General features: G+C 47.2%; 1 pseudogene; it reads left to right on the forward strand.

Annotated features, from left to right (window-relative positions):
• Positions 1–681: 681 nt before the first annotated feature.
• Positions 682–21,324, forward strand: LOC135556881 (uncharacterized; annotated as a pseudogene).
• The last annotated feature ends 2,652 nt before the right edge of the window (positions 21,325–23,976 follow it).

The following is a 23,976-nucleotide window of genomic DNA, read 5'->3' on the forward strand; positions in this document are numbered from 1 at the left end:
ACTATGGAGTACAGCAAGGATAACAATAATTTTTTGGACCTTGACATCAGTAAAAATGACAAATGTTGTTTGCACACATCAATCTTTAGAAAGCCTACAGATGGGAATACCATTCTGGAGGGCAGACAGCTTTCACCCCCAAAAGGCTAAAAGAGAATATTCCATATGGCCAATTCCAAAGAGTCCACAGAATTTGGATCAGGAAACAGTCTACAGAGTCAAATCTGCTGAATTGCAGAATCGCTTCTTGAAATCGGGGATACAGCGCTCAGGGCCAGACAACATGACAGAGAACTTGTAGCGAAGAGGAGTGCCTCGTGAAACATCAGAGAGTGTATTTTGTTACAAAATACAGTACTGAAGCAGAGAACATTAAAATAATCTTTTGAAATACTTGGGGAATCATCCAAAGCAATATGCTACTATGCCAAGTCTTCCCAGAACCACCAGCCATAAGCTTTAAGAGATGTCCTACCCTAAATGTCAAATTAGTCCTCAGTTATCTTCCTGGTGACTCAAAAAACGTGGCAAGATGACAAACCCAGGGGTTCTTCTAAATGTAACCATTGCAACCATTGCAGTAATATTGCACAGAAGAAGTGTTTTGTTGACACAGCTTCTAAAATGGATTATCACGTCAAGCATTTCATTAACTGCAAAACCACTCATGTCATCTACAGAATGGAATGTCCACAGTGCAAGGTGTTCTACATTGGCCGGACAAAGAGACACCTTCAAGACCACTTAGCGGAACACAAGTACGCCAAACAGGTAGGCAATGAAGACTACCCCATGGCAAGACACTACAAGTCCCTACACCATGGCAACCCTGCCTCCCTACAAGCTATGGGTATTGATCATATTCCGGCCTCTGTTAGAAAAGGGGGCCGTCTTAAACAGTTAAACCAAAGGGAAAGTTTTGGGATTTACAAACTACAGGCCACTAAGTACCCTGGTTTAAATGAAGATATGGATTTACAAACTACAGGCCACTAAATACCCTGGTTTAAATGAAGATATGGATTTACAAACTACAGGCCACTAAATACCCTGGTTTAAATGAAGATATGGATTTACAAACTACAGGCCACTAAGTACCCTGGTTTAAATGAAGATAGGGATTTACAAACTACAGGCCACTAAATACCCTGGTTTAAATGAAGATATGGATTTACAAACTACAGACCACTAAGTACCCTGGTTTAAATGAAGATAGGGATTTACAAACTACAGGCCACTAAGTACCCTGGTTTAAATGAAGATATGGATTTACAAACTACAGGCCACTAAATACCCTGGTTTAAATGAAGATATGGATTTACAAACTACAGGCCACTAAGTACCCTGGTTTAAATGAAGATATGGATTTACAAACTACAGGCCACTAAATACCCTGGTTTAAATGAAGATATGGATTTACAAACTACAGGCCACTAAGTACCCTGGTTTAAATGAAGATATGGATTTACAAACTACAGGCCACTAAATACCCTGGTTTAAATGAAGATATGGATTTACAAACTACAGGCCACTAAGTACCCTGGTTTAAATGAAGATAGGGATTTACAAACTACAGGCCACTAAGTACCCTGGTTTAAATGAAGATAGGGATTTACAAACTACAGGCCACTAAATACCCTGGTTTAAATGAAGATATGGATTTACAAACTACAGGCCACTAAGTACCCTGGTTTAAATGAAGATATGAATTTCTCACCTTTCCTGTAGGGTCGTGATGGGTCCATTTGCTGTCATCTAGTGGACATTTTGCTCTATTGCCCTCAGCTATGTCAAAACTGTTATTGTCCATGTTCGCTGTGTTCTAGTGTACTATGAAATAGATTGTTTTCCTATTCTTGGCACTTTGCCCAGTCATATTTAAGGTTAGAACTACCTTTCTAGGCATTCTGATGCTTCTAGCTTGGAGTTGAATCTACAGTATTTCACTGTTTAATGTGTATAGTATTGCTTACTAGGTGTGTCCAATTATTTTTGTAACCACTCCCTCTTCAATTAGTGCTGATTGGAAAAAGTTGTTCAAAAGAGGAGGGGAGTACAAAGAAATTATAATACAAAGGCCATGCAGCCGAAACTCAACAGATTTTTAAAACTTTGTTTCCACTGAACATGCTATACAAATAAAGGCATTTTAATTAATGAAATGAAGAGTCCCTTGGTCCTCCTTTCTTTTTGATGACCAATTTACCCCTTTTACCAAAGAGCACCTTCTGTCTACCAGAGGTGTGGACTCGAGTCCATTGACTTGGACTCGAGTCACAAATATGATGACTTGCAACTCGACTTTGACACCAATGACTAGTGACTTGACTTGGACTTGGGCCTTATGACTCGACCAGACTTGATACCCTCCCTAAACCCAAATATTAAAAATGATGCTATTATAAAAGTGTGCAGCTCATCAACTCTTCATTTAACGGTTTACAGTTTGAATCGGACAGCAGCCAATCAAATTGTGCCAGCTGAGAAAAGGTTGTGCGTGGCAGTGCAGTGGAACGTTGGCGAGTGAATTCAGATGGAGCCCTTGGAAAGATGATACCCAAAATGATTATTTTCGGATATAAAGAAAACGCTGTATCAACAAAAAACGGATTGCAACTTGAAAAACATGCAGAAAGAAAATTACAGATGGAGGCGCAACAATTTTCAACTCTGTTCGACATTTGAAGCTGCACAAAGAAAGTTAAGTCGTGGCTAATATAGCCGACAGCTATATATTTTATTACTTTACTAGTGTATCATGTAGGCAAACGTAACGTTAAATCAATGAGCCTCCACACAGTCAGTCAGTGCGGGAACGTGATCATTGCACCCAAGATTGAGCTACAACTGGCTAGGCAGTTGGTAGTCTAAATCCTGCCTGATGTTACAGCTGTTCCTAAAACTATTGACATGCGTTAGCCTACGGTAACCACACAGAGTGTGTGTGTGTAAGGTTGGGCGATCGTGTACAAGCATACATCACCCGATTGCTCCCCCATAGTGATCCTCAATCACTATTGGGGGGGGGGGGTCTTTCTCATGGCTACCCATGTATTTCCATGGAAATGTCATGTTTATTTGGAAAGTAATAAATATATAGATATTTTTAAAAGCATTCATGATTTGTGTAAATGTAATATACTATTACTCTTGTTAAAAATATGAAATGGTATTACATTTGGTGAAGAGCACATTATGAATTGTTTAGGACTCGAAACTCAAAGTTTAGGACTTGATACTTGACGGTCTTGACTTGACTTGGACTTGTCTGTCTTGACTTAGGACTTGAGTGCTAAGACTTGAGACTTACTTGTGACTTGTAAAACAATGACTTTGTCCTACCTCTGCTGTCTACCAAAATCTACTATTGTGTACCTTAGCAGCGCTTCCCTTCCTCCTCTTTTTTTTCTTTAAGAATGAATACTTACTTACAATGACGGCCTACCCCGGCCAAATCTGGACGACGCTGAGCCAATTGTGCGCCGCCCTATGGGACTCCCAATCAAGGCTGGATGTGATACAGCCTGGAATCGGACTGAGATGCAGTGCCTTAGACCGCTGCGCCAGCCACTCGGGAGCCTAAGAGGGTTTTATAAAGAGAGAGAGTGAAGTGGTGTGTCCTTTAACCTAGAAGGAGCATCGATCGAAAAGCTGATGGTCGAATGGTAAAGAACATCTTGCAGCTCAAGAGCACCCTTACTTGACGATCTATGAATTACATCTCCGTAATCTAGCATGGGTAGGATGTCAAGGCTCAGGAGAAGACGCAGATACAGACAGATTTGAAGTAACAAAAGTTCATTAAAAAAAACAGGAGGACAGGCAAACAACAGGTCAAGTGCAGGCAGAGGTCAGTAGTCCAGAGGAAAGTTTGAAAGGTACAGAATGGCAGGTAGGGTCAGGGTCAGGGCAGGCAGAATGGTCAAAAACCGTGAAAGCTAGAAAACAGGAACTAGAGACAGAAAGGAGCATGGGAAAAAACGGTGGTAGGCTTGACAAAACAAAACGAACTGGCAACAGACAAACCGAGAACACAGGTATAAATACACTGGGGAAAATGAGGAAGATGGGCGACACCTGGGAAGGGGGGTGGAGACAAGCACAAAGACAGGTGAAACAGATCATGGTGTGATATAGGATGGCAATCTGAATCAGGGTTAGTTTGGCAGCTGGGGAGAAAAAGGAGCGATTACGATAGAGGAAACCAAGTCTAGATTTAACCTTAGAGCCTGCAGCTTTAGTATGTGCTGAGAGAAGGACAGTGTACCGTCTAGCCATACTTCCAAGTACTTTTATGAGGTGACTACCTCAAGCTCTAAACCCTCAGACCAGTGGGGAGAGGGGCATTCTTCTTACCAAACCACATAACCTTGTTCTGAACACCTCCAAAACAAAGGTTAAGGGCAGAGAAAGCTTTTTGGACACTAAGAAAGCTTTGTTGTAGAGCGTTTGGCACAAAATCCAGGGAGCAGCCAGTTGAGTATAAGACCGTATCCTCATATATATGAATAAGAGAGCTTTCTACCACCTGAGCTATGTTGTTGATGTAAATTGAGAAAAGCATGGGGCCTAGGATCGAGCCTTGAGGTACTCCCTTGGTGACAGGCAGTGGCTGAGACAGCAGATGTTCTGACTTTATACACTGCACTCTTTGAGAGAGGTAATTAGCAAAGCAGGCCAAAGATCCCTCAGAGACACCAATACTCCTTAGCCGGCCCAAAATAAGGGAGAAGGGCCATGGTCAAGGAGGTGACCAAGAACCCGATGATCACTCTGACAGAGCTCCAGAGTTCCTCTGTGGAGATGGGAGAACCTTCCAGAAGGACAACCATTTATGCAGCACTCCACCAATCAGGCCTTTATGGTAGAGTGGCCAGAAGGAAGCCACTCCTCAGTAAAAAGCCCATAACAGCCAGCTTGGAGTTTGCTAAAAGGCACCTAAAGGGCTCTCAGACCATGAGAAACAAGATTCTCTGTTCTGATGAAGCCAAGATTTAACTTTTTGGCCTGAAACCCGACACAATCCCTGCGGTGAAGCATGGTGGTGGCAGCATTATATGGGGGGGGGGGGGTCTTTTTCAGCGGCAGGGACTGGGAGACTAGTCAGGATCGAGGGAAAGTTGAACGGAGCAAAGTACAGAGAGATCCTGGATGAAAACCTGCTCCAGAGTGCTCAGACTGGGGTGAAGGTTCATCTTCCCAACAGGACAACGACCCTAAGCACACAGCTAAGATAACGCAGGAGTGGCTTCGGTACAAGTCTCTGAATGTCCTTGAGTGGCCCAGCCAGAGCCTGGACTTGAACCCGATCGAACATCACTGGAGAGACCTGACAATTGTTGTGCAGTGACGCTCCCCATCCAACCTGACAGACCTTGAGAGCATCTACAGAGAAGAATGGGAGAAACTCCCCAAATACAGGCGTGCTAAGCTTGTACCCACGAAGACTTGAGGCTGTAATCGCTGCCAAAGGTTCTTCAACAAAGTACTGAGTCAAGGGCCTGAATACTTACGTAAATGTGATAATTCCCGGGTGATTTTATTATACATTTGCAAACAATTCTAAGAACGGGTTTTGTATGTCATTACGTGGCATTGTGTGTAGATTGATGAGGGGGAAAAAAACGATTTAATTAATTTTAGAATAAGGCTATAACGTAACAAAATGTGGAAAAAGTCAAGGGGTCTGAATACTTTCCCGAATGCACTGTAGACATGGGGTGATAACGTGCAGATTTGTTACCTTTGCATTTCCAATGGGTATACTGTAGGTTTCCTGGTCTTTGTCCTGTGAACAGATACAATGTTTTCCCCACAGATGAGTCAGTGTAATGGAGAATCTCTATACTTCAGTTGACTGCTGTGTAGTCTCATTCTCTAACTTCTGCCAGAAGGGTGCAATTGCGTCATTTCTGCATCTGCAGGAACCCCTCTTTAAACTTACATTGGTCAATTTTAAGCTAGCACAACGTTGGATGCCAGCCGCCGATAAACCCAACAGAAGAAGGGGCGGGGGTGACAACCGTATCTAGCTTGCCGTATACCGGTAAACAATGCCCCCACCTGTTGGCACGGTTTTCGCGCAGTTCTGTTAATGACGGTGAGGGCAGGTGTTCGCTCCAGCTAGCTAGCAAGTAGGACTCTGGGAGGTGGGGTCGAAAAAAAATCAGACAATACTTTTAGTTCCCTTTCGACCACATTCAAAAGAGTCACAAGCATAAGGGTGTCATGCGTGAGCGTGCAGAGTGAAAGGGGGGGGGGTCTGCAGGCTGCAGTTGCACACTATTGATCTGGACAGAAGCACTGGGGAAACCTGTGAGGAGAGAACAATTATGGGAAGGGGATAGAAAACTCAGATATTATATTCAACCAGTGTGTCCATGTTTGAGTGCTGTTTTGCGGAAGGCCCATATCAAACTGAGATGTAGTTCAGCATGTTGACACTAGAGGGAGGCGTGGCTTTATCTTATGGCGTAAAAAAATTGTGCGGCAAAGACCAAATTTGCAAGTAGCAAATACAAAATGCAAGTCTAAATATTTCTGGAATTAGCAGCGCCAGCTTATCGAAATAAAAAGCAAAGAATATTAGCTAAATGCCCTCAAGCTGCCGACTGGTTTTCACCCTTCACCTGTCAAAAATGCTTCGATCACAAAAAAAACTTCACCTGTCTATAGAGCAGATCTCCCACTGTTTAAATGATATTCCAGTAAGATTGGAATAAAGAGCAGTAAATTACAACCCAATAACCAGATATTGCAACCTCACAAATAACAGTCGCAATCCTCTGCTCGGACGTTGCATTCATCAACCAATTCTTGTGTGCCACGTCATCGACTGTTCTGTCAAGGCACCAGTTTCATTAACATATTTTAAGTATCAATGAACCACATCATAACTATCCAGGCGTTGTAAAGATCTGGCATGCGTCAGCAACTTCTAAACAGGGGAACACGGCCAACAATTTATTTGGACGCTTACGTTGGCGGATACGAATAGGCCAGATAAGGAGGGTGCAAAGGGAAATTGCTGCTGCTATAAGGACACACATTGGTCGCGTTCCCCTGCCAGACGTTGCATGCACCAACCAACGGTTGCGTGTCACGTCATCGACTGTTGCCGTCTGGTACCAGATTTCTTTTACATTATGATGCTCTTAGCTGATACTTAAAATACTGTAGCGACCCGCACAGACAGCTGTGTGTTATGTGTTAGGCTAGGAGGTGGTTGTGTTGTACTGACCAGTACCCGGTGTTCGCGGGGTCCGACATGTCAATCAACCTGCTATCTGCCAATCACGGGAATGCCTGGAATGTTCTGATGCCGGGCATCCTGGTGGTTGGCGGAGTGGCGTGGAGGGGGGTGGAGCATTGGAAGTTAAGACCAGGTTCAGCTTTTGTTCTCTCTCTTTACGTCTGGGCTTCCCAAGAGAAGGTCACGATTGGCTTGTGGGTTATCTGTTATCTTTTTGGCGTGTGCTACGGCCCAAACAGTAGCCTGTGTAAAGTTGGTTTAATAAAACGTCAATTCGCAAACTCAAGCCTCTGTCTGGACAATTGCTCATTTTATGATCTAGTCAGGTCATTACATTGGTGTCAGAAGTAAAAACGTTAATACAAGTTAGCCAGCTAGCTAGCTGACTAATGTGGCTAGCTACCGTAGGTGAGAACGGGGATTGAAAATGCGTCGAGGGAATCCGAAAGTGAAGGTGGAGGTAGGGGACGATTATGGCCAAGGAGATGCGTGTGAATGGACGTCGGGGGTTCTGTCTGAGGAGATCGCCAGGGCGTCGGAGCGCAGAGGCCGCTTGAGGGAGGACGTTAAGAGCGATGGCGGCTGAAGCGGGCATGAGTGCTTCGTCGTCTGTATTTCGCGCGGATTCTGGTGGGCGGACCGAAGTGGCGACGTCGACGCGGCGTGACGAGGAATCTGGGGCTCAGGATGTAAACAAACATGGCGGCGCCCAGTTCCCGGCTGCGTCCGTATCTGTTAAGACCCCGAAGTATTCCGGTAAGGCGGATTGGGAAGCTTTTCATGCTCAGTTTGAACTGTTAGCTCATTTTAGGGGTGGTCGGATGAAGAAAGGGCACTGCAGTTGGCTTTATGCCTCACGGATGAAGCTCTGGCCTGTTTGATATTGATTAGCCCCGAGGACAGGCATGATTATGGTGCTTTAGTGGGAGCACTGAGGAGGCGCTATGGACAGTGTGTACAGCCCGGGCTACTGCGCTCCGAACTGAGTAATAGACGCAGACAGCCTGGAGAGCCTCTACGGGTGCTAGCTAATGACATTGAGAGCCTCTCTCGGCGGGCATATGCTCACATGCCCCCTCCGTGCAGAGCGAGCTAGCACGGGACCAGTTCATACAGGCGCTCTCTCCTACGGAGCTGCGCATACAGACCCAGCTGGCTCATCCTGAGTCATTGCAGACAGCCTTGGAGATGGCTTTGGAGAGGGAGCTGGTGTGGGCTGGGGCTTCAGCTGGGGCTTTGGTGGGGGTGCAGGGAGACACACCCTCTGTGCGAGCTGGGGGCAGAGCAGCCCGGAGCCGGAAAAGCCTGCTTGGGTGGCCGAAATGACAAAACTCATTCGGGCTGTGTCGCTACAGGCGGCACGAAACACAAGCCCTGGTCCCAGGGTCTGCTGGGGTTGTGGCCAGCCAGGCCATCTGCGCCGAGATTGCCCCATGTCCCCCAGAGCTCAGGGAAACGGCTCGGGGTCCGCATAGACCGGGTAGTGCGGACCCCTGGCTTTCTATCCCAACCACCATCATCTTCAGGAGGAGCCCACTGGCACAGACGGGGAAGCAAGGCTCCACTTCCCCCAGAAGCAGACGAGGGCAAGCGGATGGAGCCTGTTGTTGTGGTGGGCCGGACCTGTGTTGGGGACTTTTGTCATGTCCCTGTCACTGTGGAGGGGGTGCCCTGCTCCGCCCTGGTGGACACTGGGTCCACAGTAACCCTGGTGAGGCCAGATATTGTGCCAGGTTGGACTCAGTGTGAGCCTACAACTGTGCAGCTCCGCACAGTCACAGGTGAGCTGGCACCCATGAAAGGGAAGGGAATAATGACTCTGACAGTAGGGGGCAGGACTGTGCGTCATCCTGTGTGGGTGGCGGCTGTGCAGGACCCTTGTATCCTGGGGTTGGACTTTCTTAGGAGCACAGGCTGCCAGTTAGACCTAAATAGGGGCACACTGAGCTTCCAGGGAGGGACGGAAGTCACCATGGCTCCCCCTAATGTCACATTCACTCAACCCAACAAACCCTTTACTCCAACAGTTAAAGCAGCAGAGACTCATGGCTGCGCCCCCTCCCCCACAGCTGTGTGTGACTTTTCCCCAGTCCCCCTGTCACCTACGGCGGTGTGTTACATTCCCCCAGCTACCTCCATGACACAGCCCTCTGTGAGCCCAGGCCGCAACCCCCCAGCCCCCACTTTTCTGGTGCAGCATGAGATCGACACAGGTGATGCTCGACCCATCAAGATGCGTCCCCGCCGTATCCCGCTGGCACGCCAGGAGGCGGCAGACAAGGCTGTGTTGGAGATGCAGCGGGCAGACTTCATTGAGCCCTCAGACAGCCCCTGGGCGGCGCCAGTCGTCATGGTTCCGAAGAAGGGGGGCAAGCTGAGGTTCTGTGCGGACTACAGGCGGCTGAATGAGGTAACCAGGAAGGACTCGTACCCCATACCACGTATCGATGAGTCGCTGGACCTGGTTAGGGGGTCCTCCTGGTTCTCCTCACTAGACCTCCGCAGTGGCTACTGGCAGGTGCCCCTCTCCCCCAGAGGCCAGAGCCAAAACTGCGTTCTCCACTAACAGAGGACACTGGCAGTTCAAGGTCCTGTGCTTTGGCCTGTGCAACGCTCCAGCTACTTTTGAGCGTTTGATGGACAGGGTGCTGGATGGCATCCCCCGACAGCAGTGTCTGGTATACCTCGATGACATCCTGGCCCATGGCAGCTCCTTCCAGTCAGCCCTGGGGGCGCTACGGCGTGTGCTGGAGAGGGTGGCTGCCGCAGGTCTGAAGCTCCACCCCGAGAAGTGCCACTTCATGAGGAGAGAGGTGTCCTTCTTGGGCCACCGAGTGGGGAAGGAGGGGATCAGCACCATGGAGGACAAGGTAGGGGCTGTCAGAGACTGGCCCACCCCCACCGACCAGCGTCAGCTGAAGAGCTTCCTGGGCCTGGCCTCGTACTACAGGAGGTTTGTACGGGGCTTCTCAAGCATTGCTGCTCCACTGAACCGCCTGCTGCCGAAGGACAAGGCTTTCACTTGGACAGTGGAGTGTGAGGAGGCGTTCAACACCCTCAAACGTGCACTGATCGAGGCCCCGTGCTCGCCCCCTGACCTCACCTTGCCCTTTATCCTGGACACAGACGCGAGCAATGTGGGCATGGGTGGGGTGCTGGCCCAGGTGGGGCCAGAGGGGGAGAGAGTGGTGGCGTACTTCAGCAAAACATTTGACAAACATGAGTGCCGCTACTGTGTCACCCGGCGGGAGCTCTTGGCTGTTGTGGCTTCCGTCAAACACTTCAAGTACTACCTGGGTGGTCTGCCCTTTACTGTAAGGACTGACCACTCTGCTCTCCAGTGGCTCATGTCTTTCAGAGAGCCAGAGGGGCAGGTGGCACGCTGGTTGGAGGAGCTTCAGCCGTATGACTTCATGGTGGTGCACAGGGCAGGGGCACGCCACTCCAACGCCGACGCCATGTCCCGTCGGCCCTGTACTGCAGACGGCTGCCGCCACTGTGAACGGAGAGAGGGACGGGAGAGAGAGCTGCGGGCAGAGGAGGGTGTCTGTGCCACAGTGTGTCGGGCGAGCGGGCCGGTCTGCTGCGAGCTGCAGACTGTCGACGTGGCTGAATGGCGGCAGCAGCAGGGACGGGACACAGACCTACAGCCAGTGCTACAGTGGGTAGAGGCGCAGGTGAGGCCACCATGGGAAGAGGTGACAGCGCTCTCACTCGCGACCAAAGGGTTGTGGTCGAAGTTTGAGAGACTGCGGCTGGCTGATGGCGTGCTACAGCGGGCATGGAAGGAGTCAGCTACGGGAGAGGAGAGGTGGCAGGTGGTGGTCCCAAAAGCATTGCGGGAGGCTGTGCTCCAGAGTATTCATGGGGGTGGGGACTGGACACTTTGGGGTCACAAAAACACTGCGCCGTCTCCGTCAGGGCTTCTACTGGGGGCAGCACAAGAGGGATGTGGAGGACTTTTGTCGCCGCTGTGACAACTGCACAGCGAGAAAGGGCCCCCAGGCCGCTCTCATGCTCAGCTCCAACAGTTCCCAGTGGGGGCTCCCATGGAGAGGGTGGGAGTGGATGTAGTTGGGCCGTTCCCCACCACAGACAGTGGAAACCGCTGGGTGCTCACGGCCATGGACTATTTCACAAAATGGCCCGAGGCCTATGCTCTGCCTGACCAGGAGGCAGAGACCATCGTCGACGCCCTGACAGCGGGGATGTTCAGCAGGTTTGGAGCTGCAGAGTCCATCCACAGTGACCAAGGCAGAAACTTTGAGTCCCGTGTGTTCGCCACCATGTGTGAGAGGCTGGGTATGCACAAGACCCGCACTACTCCTCTCCATCCTCAAAGTGATGGCCTTGTGGAGCGCTTCAACAAAACGCTTGGACAGCAGCTGGCCATCGTCTCTTCCAAACACCAGCGGGACTGGGACAAGCACCTGCCTATGGTCCTCATGGCATGCCGCTCCGCTGTCCAAGACTCCACCTCCTGCACGCCTGCCCTCCTCATGCTGGGGAGAGAGATCCGCACCCCTGCGGAGATGGCGTTTGGTCGGCCCCTGGATAGCCCTCATGTTCCTCCGGGGCCGGAGTATGCCCGGAGACTCCAGGACCGCCTGGAGACAGCCCACACCTTCGCCAGGGAGCAGCTGGTGAATGCAGGTGTGAGGCAGAAAAGGAACTATGACGTGCACACCCGGGGAAGGCACTTTGTGGCTGGGGAGCTGGTCTGGGTCTACAGCCCCCTAAGGAAAAAAGGCAGATGCCCCAAGTTGGACAGTCACTGGGTGGGACCCTGCAGTGTCCTGGAGAGGGTAGGGGAGGTTGTGTACCGGGTGCAGCTTCCTCCCAGGGGGAGAAAGGTGGCACTGCACCGGGACAGGTTAGCCCCATACAGAGGGGCCTCTTTTCCCCAAACCCCAGGAACCCCCACAATTCCCCGCTCTGGCAATGACATTCTCCAGGCACCCACCCTCAGGTGCCGCAGACAAGGCTCCAGACAGCCCACTCCCCCTGTCTCCCCCCCTGTGTCACCGCGTGGTTCCCCAGAGCCACGGACTGTATTAATCGTTCCCGCTTCCTTGTCCCCCATGCCTTCATCCCCTGATTCCCAGAGGGGCACTCTGCGACCATCACGGACACGCAGGCAAAGGAGACCTCCGGGTCGCTTCAGAGACTTTGTTTGTTCCCTCGGGGACGAGGGACTTTGTGGTGGGGGGGCTGTGTAGCGACCCGCACAGACAGCTGTGTGTTATGTGTTAGGCTAGGAGGTGGTTGTGTTGTACTGACCAGTACCCGGTGTTCGCGGGGTCCGACATGTCAATCAACCTGCTATCTGCCAATCACGGGAATGCCTGGAATGTTCTGATGCCGGGCATCCTGGTGGTTGGCGGAGTGGCGTGGAGGGGGGGTGGAGCATTGGAAGTTAAGACCAGGTTCAGCTTTTTGTTCTCTCTCTCTTACGTCTGGGCTTCCCAAGAGAAGGTCACGATTGGCTTGTGGGTTATCTGTTATCTTTTTGGCGTGTGCTACGGCCCAAACAGTAGCCTGTGTAAAGTTGGTTTAATAAAACGTCAATTCGCAAACTCAAGCCTCTGTCTGGACAATTGCTCATTTTATGATCTAGTCAGGTCATTACAATACCTATCCAGGCGTTGTAAGATCTGGCATGCATCAGCAACGCCTGGGCACAGGATCGCGACCACTGTTTGAACAGCTGTTCTGTGAACGTATACAACAACACAGAGCAACACAGTTACTCATAAAGTCACACCCTGGTTTTTATGGAACGCCGTGTGTCTTTGTGTGTCAAAAAGTCAAATAAGCTTGTTGACCAATCAGGACCTAAATATGACTGCACACCAGATAGTAATTTAACACGTTCATTATTTTTTAAACGTAGTTATTACACAATCACTTTTATTTCATATGTTTCAGCGATCCACGGATACGTATGCTATGACGCTGGTAAAGTGGTGTGTCCCGCACCTGCAACTTCCGCACTTCAGCTCAGACACACTTCCCCAAACTCTGGGAAAATGCTGGTCATTAAAAAAAAGCTAGCTAGCTGATGGAAACAATGTTCTAGAAAAACGAAAATCTGTTTCAGTAGCTATATTTAGCTAGCTAGTTATTTAGTTAGGTGTCATAATCTAAAATACCCCTAATTTATATGACAGTTCTTATTTGATTAATGTTGGTCGGACCCACCTATGTGAAACTAGACACAATAAGGATTAGTCACAATAGTGGAATTTACGGTTCGCCGTCAAAATAAAATAATCATTGACAGTGATGCAAATGAATACAAATAGTGCCACAATTGAACAGATCACACTAAACGAGGTTTGAATGTTATGTAAATTAATCAAAAGACAATAATGTATTAATTTGGCAAAAATCAGCTAATCGCACTGTGGATGTATTATACTTTAAAATTGTATTGGGGGCATACCTAGTTAAATAAAAGGTTAAATAAAATGAAATCACTGTACAGCCTTACGTATGAATTGTGGATCAATGACATGGGGTACCAGTTTACTCATTGACACCCATTGAACATTAGCGTCGTAGCTCTTATTGCGGGACTCTAAAACCACTGTGAAATGAGCCACGTTTATTTTACCAGTCAACCGACTATATTGAACACTATTCCAGAGGAAAAACAATACAAACATGGATGATTGATGAGGACTATGGGAAAAAAAACACTTAGGTACTGAGTGGACTGCTTCCCCATTTCATTGATCCCAAATCCTTAGGTAATGCTGTACATTGCGATATGAAAGTCAATACGCACAAAAGGCTGACTGGGGAGGTGATTCCACACAGCTAAAGTCCTGCAATAAGAGCTACGATGCTAATATTTGTGTAAACTCCTCACAGTTGTGTTCTGTGGGTGTCACCGAGAAGACTGATACGCCATTTCATTGCTCCACATTCCAACACTCTAACCTTGTTTAACATGATCTAGTCTAAAATGGCATGATTCCACCAATACTAACTATTTGCATCACTTTCAAACGTAGACTTTTATTTTGAAGGCGAACCCCAAATTCCACTTTTATGGCTTATCGTTATTGTGGCTACCTTGTTAAGAATATTGATAATGACTGCAGTTTCTACTGGTCATTGTTTTCAGTCTGCGTGCATTGGTGCCAGCTAGGATGGTACCACGCCTAAGCTAGATAGCTACCCACCCCCAGGAGTTTCTAATAACATTTGTATTAAAGATATTTCAATTTTTTTTATCCTGTTGTTATTTCAAATGCTCACACAGACATTTTCCCATTCGATCGAACAAATATAATATTGCCAACACTGTATTGTAAACCCATTGCGGCTGGTGTGTGTGCTTGTTTTCATACTTCTTTTTTGTACAGCATTGACAGTGCTACTGATTGTAGTGGTGGCGCTTGGCTTCTACATGCAAATTTAGCACACCCAACATTCTACAACAAAATTGTGTTATTTGACGTGTCAAATTAAAAGCTTATTTGATGCATCAAATAGTCTTATTTGAGGCGTATCTTTTTCGACACGGGGGAGGTGTTCGTGTACGAACAAATGGGAAGTGCGAGAGGGGGCGTTCTAGCAGTAACCAATGGGATGTTCGAGGGGGCGTACCTGCAGATTGCCCCGCATTGTGGGCTGAAGTTGCACCCTATTGCTTGTAATAATAATTAATAATTAGATAGAGGACTCATTATAAATGTAACCCATTTTAGCTTGGCCATTACTATTGAGGGCTTCCACCATTTTAAAGTAGTCACCAGGGTGGTGATTCCTATGATTTGGGAGCAATCAGCCAATGAAGAAGAAAATGTACTACTTTAAAATGCCCATTCTGTTACAGATGCTATAATGACACATATACGCCTCTATCGCTGTGGCTTGTTGTTCACACGTTATCTGCCCTCTCATTGGCTAGAATGGTCCCACCAGATCCACCAACGTAAACGTCCAAATTCCATCTTTGAAGACATGTATTTCCATTGTTAGAGCGTCAATCGAATATCCTGTCAATAGAGTTTAGGATTACTTTCTCTATTGCGCTAGGCTACTCCAAATACACACAACATTCCTAGAAAGATGAAACCAGCAAAATTAGGATTAGCCAACATCAAGCTGTTCCCCTGCTTGATCAGCTGAAATGATTTAAATAGGACCTAGCTTGGAGGTAGTGTGACCTAATCCTAAAACAAAATATACTTTACGCACGCACAAGCCAGAGACGCCTATCCACAGGAAAATTGCATTTTCAGTGAGTGTATGTCTTCATTGCCAGTTGTCAAAATGAAACCCATGAATGTGATGGTTCTCCACTTTTCATTTCCAGGCCTGTAGAAACCAATATCATACCATCCAAGTGCAGACTAGGATACTCACAGTAATCTAGTGTTAAAATGCTTGAACCCTTGCATCAACCGGGACTCAGGTGTAGACGTAACATTGTAAATGTAAATCTGGGACATGCCAATGAGTATGATATGTTACTTTTGTTATGGTATGTATTCATTTGTTGATGTCCATCCATTTTGTAAGTACCCTGGTTTCTGCAAGACAGCGATAGTGGGGATAGTTAGAGGAACAGATCACAGTCTGGTCCAGACTCACTTGTAGGGATGCAGGATCTAGACTATGATGACACCAATGCCATTAGCCACCTTATCTGCGAAGCTCATCTCGACATACACAAAAGCACCACTTTGCTGCCAAACAAGGTCACAATTCCTGTTCCTCTAACTCAGTGGTCCCCAATCTTTGAGTCAAGATCACTGAGTCAAAATGCAAGCCGAGATCTATCACTCAGATTGTTAAAATAATGACTTAAAAAACGTAAGCCTCTGCAACCTTAACCAATGAAAAACAGTTATGTAGCAATGAGGTTTGTGCAGTAGGCTATAGACCCAATACATTATCACTGCCTATTGGCTATTTTTGAATTGCCCTGCCAATGTTCTTTTCAGACCATTTCAAAATGCTATATTTTTAAATTAGGTACATGAACACAGGTAGTAGATAATCTGCTGTATTACTTGTGAGGCACAGCTAAGTGAGCATAATAATTAGCTTTTTATTGTTGTTAGTTTAACTTGATTGATGGCCTGCATCTGATGGTCAGTCTGAAGGAGCAGCGATGAGGCAGCCTCTTACCAGTCTTCCAGCTGATGGAGAAACTCAAGTCGGTCTCCCGGGTGGCGCAGTGGTCTAAGGCACTGCATGGGTTCGAGCCCAGGCCCTGTCGCAGCCGGCCACAACCGGGAGGCCCATGGGGCTGTGCACAATTGGCCCAGCGTTGTCCGGGTTAGGGAGGGTTTGGCCGGCAGGGATATCCTTGTCTCATCGCGCATTAGCGACTCCTGTGGCAGGCCGGGCGCAGTGCACGCTGACCAGGTCACCAGGCGTACTTACGGTGTTTCCTCCAACACATTGGTGCGACTGGCTGGATGTGCATTGTGTCAAGAAGCAGTGCGGCTTGGTTCGATTGGTTGAATAACAGCTTAAACATTAACTTACACATAGAAACAGCAGCTCTTAGCTCTATTCGTTGGGTCTGTCTCTAGTCATAGTTTTACGTTTTAAAATCTCAGTCAAATCAAATCAAATTTTATTTGTCACACATACACATGGTTAGCAGATGTTAATGCGAGTGTAGCAAAATGCTTGTGCTTCTAGTTCCGACAATGCAGTAATAACCAACAAGTAATCTAACAATTCCTAAACTACTGTCTTATACACAGTGTAAGGGGATAAAGAATGTACATAAGGATATATGAATGAGTGATGGTACAGAGCAGCATAGGCAAGATACAGTAGATGGTATTGAGTACAGTATATACATATGAGATGAGTATGTAAACAAAGTGGCATAGTTAAAGTGGCTAGTGATACATGTATTACATAAGGATGCAGTCGATGATAAAGAGTACAGTATATACGTATGCATATGAGATGAATAATGTAGGGTAAGTAACATTATATAAGGTAGCATTGTTTAAAGTGGCTAGTGATATATTTACATCATTTCCCATCAATTCCCATTATTAAAGTGGCTGGAGTTGAGTCAGTGTCAGTGTGTTGGCAGCAGCCACTCAATGTTAGTGGTGGCTGTTTAACAGTCTGATGGCCTTGAGATAGAAGCTGTTTTTCAGTCTCTCGGTCCCAGCTTTGATGCACCTGTACTGACCTCGCCTTCTGGATGATAGCGGGGTGAACAGGCAGTGGCTCGGGTGGTTGATGTCCTTGATGATCTTTATGGCCTTCCTGTAACATCGGGTGGTGTAGGTGTCCTGGAGGGCAGGTAGTTTGCCCCCGGTGATGCATTGTGCAGACCTCACTACCCTCTGGAGAGCCTTACGGTTGAGGGCGGAGCAGTTGCCGTACCAGGCGGTGATACAGCCCGCCAGGATGCTCTCGATTGTGCATCTGTAGAAGTTTGTGTGCTTTTGGTGACAAGCCGAATTTCTTCAGCCTCCTGAGGTTGAAGAGGCGCTGCTGCGCCTTCTTCACGATGCTGTCTGTGTGAGTGGACCAATTCAGTTTGTCTGTGATGTGTATGCCGAGGAACTTAAAACTTGCTACCCTCTCCACTACTGTTCCATCGATGTGGATAGGGGGGTGTTCCCTCTGCTGTTTCCTGAAGTCCACAATCATCTCCTTAGTTTTGTTGACGTTGAGTGTGAGGTTATTTTCCTGACACCACACTCCGAGGGCCCTCACCTCCTCCCTGTAGGCCGTCTCGTCGTTGTTGGTAATCAAGCCTACCACTGTTGTGTCGTCCGCAAACTTGATGATTGAGTTGGAGGTGTGCGTGGCCACGCAGTCGTGGGTGAACAGGGAGTACATGAGAGGGCTCAGAACGCACCCTTGTGGGGCCCCAGTGTTGAGGATCAGCAGGGAGGAGATGTTGCAAATTGGAGTGGGTCTAGGGTGTCAGGTAGGGTGGAGGTGATATGGTCCTTGACTAGTCTCTCAAAGCACTTCATGATGACGGAAGTGAGTGCTACGGGGCGGTAGTCGTTTAGCTCAGTTACCTTAGCTTTCTTGGGAACAGGAACAATGGTGGCCCTCTTGAAGCATGTGGGAACAGCAGACTGGTATAGGGATTGATTGAATATGTCCGTAAACACACCAGCCAGCTGGTCTGCACATGCTCTGAGGGCGCGGCTGGGGATGCTGTCTGGGCCTGCAGCCTTGCGAGGGTTAACACGTTTAAATGTTTTACTCACCTCGGCTGCAGTGAAGGAGAGACCACATGTTTCCGTTGCAGGCCGTGTCAGTGGCACTGTATTGTCCTCAAAGCGGGCAAAAAAGTTATTTAGTCTGCCTCGGAGCAAGACATCCTGGTCCGTGACTGGGCTGGATTTCTTCCTGTAGTCCGTGATTGACTGTAGACCCTGCCACATGCCTCGTGTCTGAGCCGTTGAATTGAGATTCTACTTTGTCTCTGTACTGACGCTTAGCTTGTTTGATAGCCTTGCGGAGGGAATAGCTGCACTGTTTGTATTCGGTCTTGTTACCAGACACCTTGCCCTAATTAAAAGCAGTGGTTCGCGCTTTCAGTTTCATGCGAATGCTGCCATCAATCCACGGTTTCTGGTTAGGGAATGTGTTAATCGTTGCTATGGGAACGACATCTTCAACGCACGTTCTAATGAACTCGCACACCGAATCAGCGTATTCGTCAATGTTGTTATCTGACGCAATACGAAACATGTCCCAGTCCACGTGATGGAAGTAGTCTTGGAGTGTGGAGTCAGCTTGGTCGGACCAGCGTTGGACAGACCTCAGCGTGGGAGCTTCTTGTTTCAGTTTCTGTCTGTAGGCAGGGATCAGCAAAATGGAGTCGTGGTCAGCTTTTCCGAAAGGGGGGCGGGGCAGGGCCTTATATGCGTCACGGAAGTTAGAGTAACAGTGATCCAAGGTTTTTCCACCCCTGGTTGCGCAATCGATATGCTGATAAAATTTAGGGAGTCTTGTTTTCAGATTAGCCTTGTTAAAATCCCCAGCTACAATGAATGCAGCCTCCGGATAAATGGTTTCCAGTTTGCAAAGAGTTAAATAAAGTTCGTTCAGAGCCATCGATGTGTCTGCTTGGGGGGGGACATATACGGCTGTGATTATAATCGAAGTGAATTCTCTTGGTAGATAATGCGGTCTACATTTGATTGTGAGGAATTCTAAATCAGGTGAACAGAAGGATGTGAGTTCCTGTATGTTTCTTTCGTCGCACCATGTCTCGTTAGCCATAAGGCATACGCCCCCACCCCTCTTCTTACCAGAAAGGTGTTTGTTTCTGTCGGCGCGATGCGTGGAGAAACCCGTTGGCTGCACCGCTTTGGATAGCGTCTCTCCAGTGAGCCATGTTTCCGTTAAGCACAAAACGTTATAGTCTCTGATGTCCCTCTGGAATGCTACCCTTGCTCGGATTTCATCAACCTTGTTGTCAAGAGACTGGACATTGGCAAGAAGAATGCTAGGGAGTGGTGCACGGTGTGCCCGTCTCCGGAGTCTGACCAGAAGACCGCCTCGTTTCCCTATTTTTCGGAGTCGTTTTTTTGGGTCGCTGCATGCGATCCACTCCGTTGTCATGTTTGTAAGGCAGAACACAGGATCCGCGTCGCGAAAAACATATTCTTGGTCGTACTGATGGTGAGTTGACGCTGATCTTATATTCAGTAGTTCTTCTCGACTGTATGTGATGAAACCTAAGATGACCTGGGGTACTAATGTAAGAAATAACACGTAAAAAAAACAAAAAACTGCATAGTTTCCTAGGAACGCGAAGCGAGGCGGCCATCTCTGTCGGCGCCGGAAACGCCGGTTGTATCAACTTTGCTGTGCATTCAAGGCTTCTTTTTACAGTCTATGGTCTACAGGCTATTACAGACTACAAAAAGAAAACCAGCCACGTCTCGGACACCAACATATTGCTTCCAGACAAACTAAACACCTTCTTTGCCCGCTTTGAGGATATTTGAGGATAATACATTGTCACCGACACAGCTCACTAACAAGGACTGCCCCCCCCCTTTATCGTGGCTGACATGAGTAAAACAATTAAACGTGTTAACCCGCAAGGCTGCTGGCCCAGACCACATCCCTAGCCACGTCCTCAGAGCATGCGCAGACCAGCTGGCTGGTGTGTTTATGGACATATTCAATTGCTCCCTATCTCAGTCCAATGTCCCAATATGCTTCAAGATGGCCACCATTGTTCCTGTACCCAAGAAGGCAAAGAAAACTAAACTAAATGACTATCGCCCCGTAGCACTCACTTCTGTCATCATGAAGTGCTTTGAGAGACTTGTCAAGGATCATATCACCTCCACCTTACCTGCCACTATAGACTCATTTCAGTTTGCATACCGCACCAACAGGTCCACAGACGATGCAATCGCCAACACACTGCCCTATCCCATCCGGACAAGAGGAATACCTATGTAAGAATGCTGTTCAATGACTACAGCTAAGAATTCCACACCATAGTACTCTCCAAGCTGGAGGCCCTGGGTCTCAACACTGCCCTGGACTTTGAAGGGCCACCCCAAGGTGGTGAAAGTAGGAAACAACATCTCCACGTCGCTGACCCTCAAGACTGGGGCTCCACAAGGGTGCATGCTCAGCCCCCTCCTGTACACCCTGTTCACCCATGACTGCATGGACATGCATACCTCCAACCTCAATCATCAAGTTTGCCAATGACGAGACAGGGAGGAAGTGAGGACACTCGGAGTGTGGAGTCAGGAAAACAACCTCTCACTCAATGTCAACAAATCAAAAGGAGATGATCGTGGACTTCAGGAAACAGCAGAGGGAGTACTGCCCTATCTACAACGAAAGGACAGTAGTGGAGGGGGAAAGATACGTTTCTCAGCGTACACATCTCAGACAAACTGAAATGGTACACCCACACAGACAGTGTTGTGAAGACACAACAGCGCCTCTTCAACCTCAGGAGGCTGAAGAAATTTGGCTTGTCACCTAAAACCCTGACAAACTTTTACAGATGCAAAACTGAGAGCATCCTGTTGGGCTGTATCACCACCTGGTACAGCAACTGCACCGCCGTCAACTGAAAGACTCTCCAGAGGATGGTGCGGTCTGCACAACGCATCACCGGGGGCAAACTACCTGCCCACCAGGACACCTACAGCACCCGATGTCACAGGAAGGCCAAAAAGATCAAAGACATCAACCACCCGAGCCACTGTCTGTTCACCCTGTTACCATCCAGAAGGCGAGGTCAGTACAGGTGCATCAAAGCTAGGACCGAGAGACTGAAAAACAGCTTCTATCTCAAGGCCATCAGACTGCTAAACAGTAATCACTAACTCAGAGGCTGCTGCCTACATAGAGACTCACTAATCACTTTAAACAATGCCACTTTAATAAGAATGTTTACATATCTTACATTACTCATCTCATATGTACATACTGCATCTTATACCATCTTGCCTATGACGCTCGGCCATCGTCATCCTTATATGATATATATATATAATATATATATATAAGATATATATATGATATATATATATATGATATATATATATATATGATATATATATATATATATATGATATATATATATATATGATATATATATATATTTCTTATTCCATCCCTTTAGATTTGTGTGTATTAGGTAGTTGTTGGGGAATTGTTAGATTACTTGTTAGATATTGCTGCACTGTCGGAACTAGAGGCACAAGCATTTTGCTACACTCCCATTAACATCTGCTAACCATGTGTATGTGACCATTTTTTTTTTGATTTGGCTCGAGGAAACTGTGCAGACACAGTGATCTGAGCTATCTGATTGGCCAGTGGTAGGCCTATAGTTGCACTCGAATTTGCTCTCTGGGCTTGTTCAACATTCAGACAGATGAAATAGATAAAAATTGGAACACTTTGCCTTTCCGGCGTTAGGGCTGCTGAATCAAGTGCACCTACCGCCAACATAAAAATACTTTAAAAAAAGGCTTTATCTTATGAAAAGGTTTTTTTTACAGAAATGTTTGGTGATAGGAACGCCTTGGAGATTGTGATCAACCGGCTGGTGACCAACTAACTCATATATGATAGTGTATGGCCAAAAGTATGTGGACACCTGCTCATCAAACATATTTCAAAATCCTGGGCATTATTATGGAGTTGGTCCCCCCTTTGATGCTATAACAGCCTCCACTCTCCTGGGAAGGCTTTCCACTAGATGTTGGAAGATCGCTGCGGGGATTTGCATCCACAAGAGCATTAGTGAGGTCGGGCACGGATGTTGGCGATTAGGCCTGACTACATTTACATTTACATTTAAGTCATTTAGCAGACGCTCTTATCCAGAGCGACTTACAAATTGGTGAATTCACCTTCTGACATCCAGACTAGCAGTCGGCGTTCCAATTCATCCCAAAGGTGTTCAATGGGGTTGAGGTCAGGGCTATGTGCAGGCCAGTCAAATTCTTCCACACTGATCTCGACAAACCATTTCAGTATGGGACGAGGCATTGTCATTCTGAAACTGGAAAGGGCCTTCCCCAAACTGTTGCCACGAAGTTGGAAGCACAGAATCGTCTAGAATGTCATTGTATGCTGTAGCGTTAAGATCTCCCTTCACTGGAACGAAGGGGCCTAGCCCGAACCATGAATAACAGCCCCAGACCATTATTCCTCCTCCACCAAAAAAATACTTGGAACTGTACAGTAGGCACCATGCATTGGGGCAGGTAGCATTCTCCTGGCATCCGCCAAAACCAGATTCGTCCTTTGGACTGAGATGGTGAAAACTGATTCGTCACTCCAGAAAATGCGTTTCCACTGCTCCAGTCCAATGGATGCTTGGCATTGAGCATTGATATCTTAGGCTCGCATGCGGCTGCTCAGCCACGGAAACCCATTTCATGAAGCTCCCGAGAAACAGTTATTGTGCTGACGTTGCTTCCAGAGTCAGTTTGGAACTCGGTAGGGAGTGTTGTAACCAAAGACAAACCATTTTTATCCACTGTGCGCTTCAGCGGTCTCATTCTGTGAGCTTGTGTGGCTTACCACTTTACGGCTGAGCCGTTGTTACTCCTAGATGTTTCCACTTCACAATAACAGCACTTAAATTTGACCTGGGCAGCTCTAGCAGGGAAGAAATTTTACAAACTGACTTGTTGGAAAGGTGGCATCCTATGACAGTGCCAAGTTGAAAGTCTCTGAGCTCTTCCGTACGGTCAATGTTTTCCTATAGAGATTGCATGGCTGTGTGCTTGATATTTTTACACCTGTCACCAACAGTTGTGGCTGAAAAAGCCAAAACCACTTTTGGCCATGTAGGCAGGGTATGTAACGAATTACAAGGTTAGCTAACATGCTAAGTAGTTGCAAAGTAGCTAAAAAGTAGTATGTTTGTTTTTGTCTAAAGTAATCTGTCTTATGTAACCCTACCATACTAATTTGAGTGTCCTGGTTTTACGTTTACTATGTTTCATCTAGTCTATGAGACCAGGCTGCTTGTGTGGGTGGTAAATGTGTGTTACCAAAAGGGCTTTTTTCTCTTTTATTACCCACATGGTGAGTTAGGTATATGTAGTCCAGTTCTAGCCAAATACTAACGGCAGTTGAACAGGCTAAGCCTTCTACAGTATGTTTCACTTCCCCATCTCACTTCGCTCACATAACACATCAAGAACGGAGGTTAGTTCGAACTCCAAACAAGACATGACCAATACCATACAGGTTGATCAACA

This window comes from Oncorhynchus masou, chromosome 15 (assembly GCF_036934945.1).
Source record: "Oncorhynchus masou masou isolate Uvic2021 chromosome 15, UVic_Omas_1.1, whole genome shotgun sequence".
Taxonomy (NCBI): Eukaryota; Metazoa; Chordata; class Actinopteri; order Salmoniformes; family Salmonidae; genus Oncorhynchus; species Oncorhynchus masou.